General features: G+C 46.0%; 1 long non-coding RNA gene across 1 annotated transcript; it reads right to left on the reverse strand.

Annotated features, from left to right (window-relative positions):
* Window positions 1–762: 762 nt before the first annotated feature.
* Window positions 763–5,121, reverse strand: LOC118973436 (uncharacterized). The gene is made up of 3 exons (XR_005062744.2): window positions 3,804–5,121; window positions 3,190–3,415; window positions 763–2,523 (listed from the first exon to the last, which is right to left on the reverse strand). It is a non-coding gene; the product is annotated as an uncharacterized lncRNA (long non-coding RNA).
* Window positions 5,122–5,473: the final 352 nt, after the last annotated feature.

Consider the following 5,473-nt stretch of genomic DNA (forward strand, 5'->3'; position numbering starts at 1 on the left):
AATATGGAACTTTCTTTAAAGCTACAACTAAATAAATATGCTAAGTTATCATAAAGAAAAAAAATCCTTACCTTCATACTAATGAAAATTCCTCCAGCAGTAGGCCTCTTCTTGAAGATGTTGCACTTTGGCAAAGGGCCTAGTTATATCGCATTTTTATTAAAATAAATAAATATTTATCACATTTTAGAAAGAAATTCCCATAATGGGAAATGGAGAAAAAAGGAGAAAGTATATAAACAGTTATATCACAAACCTGTAATGATAGTAGAATTTGAGAAATATCGCAAAGACATTGAAGATGCCCCTGTGAAAGTCTTTAAATATGAAAAATTTGTAATGCTCTTGGCTTTACAAGCAAGCTTTTATTTTTTATTTTTTATTATTTTTATTTTGGTATCATTATTCTATAATTACATGAGGAACATTATGTTTACTAGACTCCCCCCATCACCAAGTCCCCCCAACATACCCCATTACAGTCACTGTCCATCTGTGTAGTAAGATGCTGTAGAATCACTACTTGTCTTCTCTGTGTTGCACAGCCCTCCCCATGCCCCCCCATTATACATGCTAATCATAATGCCCCCTTTCTTTCCCCCCACCCCTTCTCCCTCCCTTCCCACCCAACCTTCCCAGTCCCTTTCCCTTTGGTAACTATTAATCCATTCTTGGGTTCTGTGATTCTGCTGCTGTTTTGTTCCTTCAGTTTTTTTCTTTGCTCTTATACTCCACAGATGAGTGAAATCATTTGGTGGCAAGCTTTTATTTTTAAAAGACTCTTACATAAAACATAGGGCATAGAACATTATACAATAATTTTTCTGGCCTTTCACACCACCACATTTCAAAAGTGGATAGAAAACCCAGAAGATCAACTACATTCAATAAGAGTAAACAAGCAAAATGACACACAAAAACTATGATCTAGCCAAACACCTAGAGTTTTTCTTTCCAAAACATTAACAGAGTTAAAAGGGCAAAAAATATTTTGATGGGATTATGAAATACAAAAACTTAGAGATTGAAGATTTATCTGTGAAGAAGAAACAGCATCACTGGCCTCGTGCTCACCTTTCAGTGTGGGGAGGCGGACAATAAATTCATACAAAGTACAGGATAGCATGTGGCTGTCAGCGCTCTGGGGGAGAACAAGGTAGAGAAGACGGCAGAGATTTGGGGGCATCAGAACAATGAGTGTAATTTGCAACTTTGTTAATGTGCATGGTGAGCCAGGCACCCAGTGGAAGAGCAGGTGGGGAGGTTCTGAGGCCAGAGAAGGCTGGACTCCTTGAGAGGGTCAAGGAGATGGCCAGGGCTGGAGACAAGTGGGAGAGGCGCCAAGCGTTAGGAGAGGAGGTGAGGGTCCCTCACAGACTTGTGCAGACCCCTGACCAGCACTGCATGAGAAGGGAAGGTCTGGGACTTTGGCAGAAAAGCACGTGACCTGACATCATTCTGATGCTGTTCTGAGCATGTCTTAAGTTGGCCTAATGTAGAAAAATGTGAACTAGGTAAGAGGTGGTCATCATAATTTGTTATAGTTACTCAGTGGTCAGATTTTCACAGTCTTTCCATAGCAGAGCTCCTGCATGAGGTGATGGACTGGGTGTGGAAGTGTGAGAGAAAGACAAGTCAGGGGCAGACGGAAGGATGGAGGTCCCATGAGCAGATGGAAGGACAGAAATCCCATTCTGTAGACTGGAAGCAGGGGTGGGGGGGTAGGAAGAAGGTAAGGAATTTAGTTTGTGCACATTAATTATGCAGATGTCCTAATGAGCTGCTGAGTAGACAACTGAAAACGAGGAATTTGTGAGCAATACAGGATGAACCTATAGACCCTGGAGGGCACCTATAGACCCCAAAGGGCAGGTGGCTAAGCAGCAGAGAACAGGCAGCACTGGTTATTCGGTTACTGAGGAGAAGCAGGACAGAGGCAGATGTTAACAGTAGAAAATATGGGCAAATTTCTGATTTTTGAATGGACAAAGATCTTTCTGAATATAAAAATAATGGAAGGAAAGCGAAAGGGAGAACATTGGTAGATTTATGCCCCTGTAAATATGAAATACTATTACAAACGTAAAATGCAAATAGTAAACCAGGGGGAAATGTACCGTAAGTGTGGCAAACGTGGGTCAACAGTCTTATATAAAGAGGCTTTACAAATCGGTGATAAAAAAGATTTAAATTCAATATAAAAGAGTCAAAGGTCAGGAAGATACAATTTATGGAAAAAGAAAAGGCCAGTGAATGCATTTTCAGTGTTCAAACCAGCCAATAGGCAGAATGATGAAAAGTAGAAGGCCGCCCTCTCCCCATCTCCCTCTTTTTTGCTGATCCAAGTGTGAGCCCCCAGCAGCGCCGGGGCAGAGCACGGCTGCAGGCCGGACTCAGAGTCCTCGGTCCCACTGCTGGGGACACACATCAGGACGTTCCGCCACGTGACCCAAAAACATAAATCAAGAGCCTTGGAAAAATTCATAATGCACCATGTGATGCAGTAATCACAGTTCAGGAGACCTAAAAGAGAATGGTTCTGTTTTCAAAGACACTCAGGGCAGTGTTATTTACACAGTGGAACACAGGAATAATGCAAATGCCAATTAAAGAAAAACAATTACCTCTTTACGAGGCACACCTGAAAGTACAAAATATTATACAGCTATGGAAACTAGGCTTTGGAGAATTTTTAAAGATGGGAAACTGTAACAATGTAACACTAAATAAAATCAGAAGCAACATTATGTACATTGTGAACACATCACTACATGAGCATTAAGGGAAAAATACGAGACAAAAATAGGTCCCCAGATACAAAAAAAATCAGTGATGCTTGGTATACATAATTTGGAACAAAAAGGAATGGAAGACAAAGGTGACAGAAATCACCCATAACCCAGACATGTCAGGCCCTCCAAGACCCTGAGGCCCGGCCGAGCCAGTCCAGACCTGGAGGCCGGGAAGGCAGACCACAGGACGTGAGAACGGGCACAGCTCGGCTCTTTGAAGCTGCTGTTCTGTGTGATCTGTTACAGCACAAATGCTAACCGATACTCACTCACTCAAGTCTGAGTCCAGGGAGCGACTGTCCTTCCCTCCGTGTCATAGTATCTGGGACGGGAGGGGTCCCCCTTCCGATAAGAAAGTGGTGCCGTGAGCCAGCAGCGAAGAGCGCCCCTTACTCACCACGCACACCTTCACTCCAGGAAGAGCGCCTCGTCCCACGGGGGAGCCTCCTCCTGGGCCCTGCGACTGCTGCCTCCCGTTGCTCTCTGGCTGCTGCTGTGAGACCCCAGGCGCCCCTTTAGTTCATGGAGTGGCAGGAAAGACTGGATCTTATTAACGGAATTGATAAAGTTGCACTTTTGGGTGGAGAAGAGCAACTGAGTATCAGACGTTTTTCGGCAAGTGCCTGAAATGGAGAAGCAGTGTGGGGGCCAAGGGCAGCTGCCCCAAGACGTGCCCTTTGTCCTGCACATTATTTTTCTTTGAAAATGATCAAAGCCCAAAAGGCTCAGGAGGGAACCTCGACCTGCCCCCTAACTGCATAGAGAGAGACTAGGTGGGGCACCTGCTGGGCAGGAGAGCCCTGAGCACAGGGGCCACTGCACGGCAGGAGCCGCGGGTAGCGGGCAGGGAGATGGAGATGCGCGGTCTGTTCAAGTTCCCCTTGCGTCCCCCTGATTCTGTGGGGCCCAGCAAATGCCTGTTTACCAAATATATTCCCCTGAGCTGCCTCCCATTTCCTCTGAGGCCTCAGGCCCCGACGCCTTGTCCTTGGGTTAGGGCGACATACGTACCTGGTTGTCCCTGACTGTCTCTGGACCTCGTGCCTGTGGGTCTCCATCGCTGGGCACTCAACCTTTGCTCTTCTCCTGTTCGTCTTTCTCATGCCGATTCGATTCTTAGACCAGCTAGAAGAGCCTTGAAGGGTGGAGCAAAATTTTTCCTCCCCAACAGCAGAGAATTTGAATGACATTTGAATGTTGGAAAAAGAGATTGTCATTTCTTGGCAACACATTCCAAATCTTTCTTAAGGATCTTGGGTGGACATTTTTCCCTCCCTTCCCTTTTTAGCCCATGTGTATTTTCAGGGAAATTCAATCATTATATTTTTTATTTATTTATACTTAACTCATCACAATGTTTTTCCAGAGGTCTGTAAAAACATGATTCCATTTGCCAGGGGACAGAGTCCCTGATCCTGACTATCCCAGACAGCACATATGCAAAGAGCGGGAGGCACCCCAGAAAGGTATCGGAGTGTGGCCTCACAGGGGCCCAGCACTCAGCTGGGAGACATGCTGTAATGGTCCCTATGGTCAGAAGAACTAAATAAAGGATTCCAGGACGTCCTGGTGGCCCTAAGCAAGGAGGAATTAGTTTGGTGGGGAAGGATGACCAGAACTATCCAGGAAATGATGGCGGACTCCAGGCCCCGGGGCCTGCACAGGTCACCCCACCTGATGGAGTGGGCTGTCACAGTACCATAGCTCAGGGGGAGCCCCTGAAGTATGCTGTCCTGGACAGGGTTAGGTCATCTACTTAATGACGGTGAATAAACTCAATCTGATGAACACTTCTGGACAAGACACTCAGCTATCTCAGAGAGGTGTCCTATGTCCTCCCTTAAGCAGATTCCACTGTTTGTACCCTCTCCTAATGTCACTTTAGCGAAGTCGCCTCCTCAGCTCTGACTGACAGCGCATATCACCGACTCTCTGTTGCCCTGAGCATCGCAGGAGCAGCTCCTGCTTCCATGTGCACCACGAACAAGGATGCTCGGCTTCCTGAGCTCAAAGTCCAGAGTTTTCCTGGGGTGTCATTACACAGGCATGATTGATTGAGTCACTGGCCATGTGACTGAAGTAGATCTGTAGCCCTTCTTCCCTTCTGCAGCTGGGGAATATCAAAGCTGCTCTTTCGGGCAGGGCCAGAAGCTATGAAGGGCCTATCACGGGTCACCTCAGCAGCATAAACTCAGTGCCATCCCCAGGGGTCACCGTGAATAATAGAGACACTCCTGTCACCGAGGATATTCTCGGGGTTCACAGGCTCCTCCCCAGGAACCAGGAGCAAAGACCAGCCAAATTCTTAATGCAACACTCAGCAAAAACCGTTGTGGCCACAGTGACAGTCTGTAAGGCAGTCGTGAGTCACAGACGGGTGCGGCAGGGCTTCGACGCACACTGAGTGTGCCCACCTGAAACATCTGGTCAGGTTTATAAAAACAAATGGAATACATCAATAATGGAGACTTACAGAATAATCATATGCCAGATGGTATAATGTGTAGGCATTAAAATCATGCTGAAAGAATTTTTTAAGACATAAGAAAAATGCTTAGATAATACTAACTTTTTCCATATGGAGAAAGAGCAGGAAAGGACAAAACCTGGTGAAGGCAGGTGCATCACGACTGTAGCTGGGAAGGAGTGGAAACAGCAGTGAGGCTGTAGGAAATACCCTT

This window comes from Manis javanica, chromosome 14, assembly GCF_040802235.1.
Source record: "Manis javanica isolate MJ-LG chromosome 14, MJ_LKY, whole genome shotgun sequence".
NCBI lineage: Eukaryota > Metazoa > Chordata > Mammalia > Pholidota > Manidae > Manis > Manis javanica.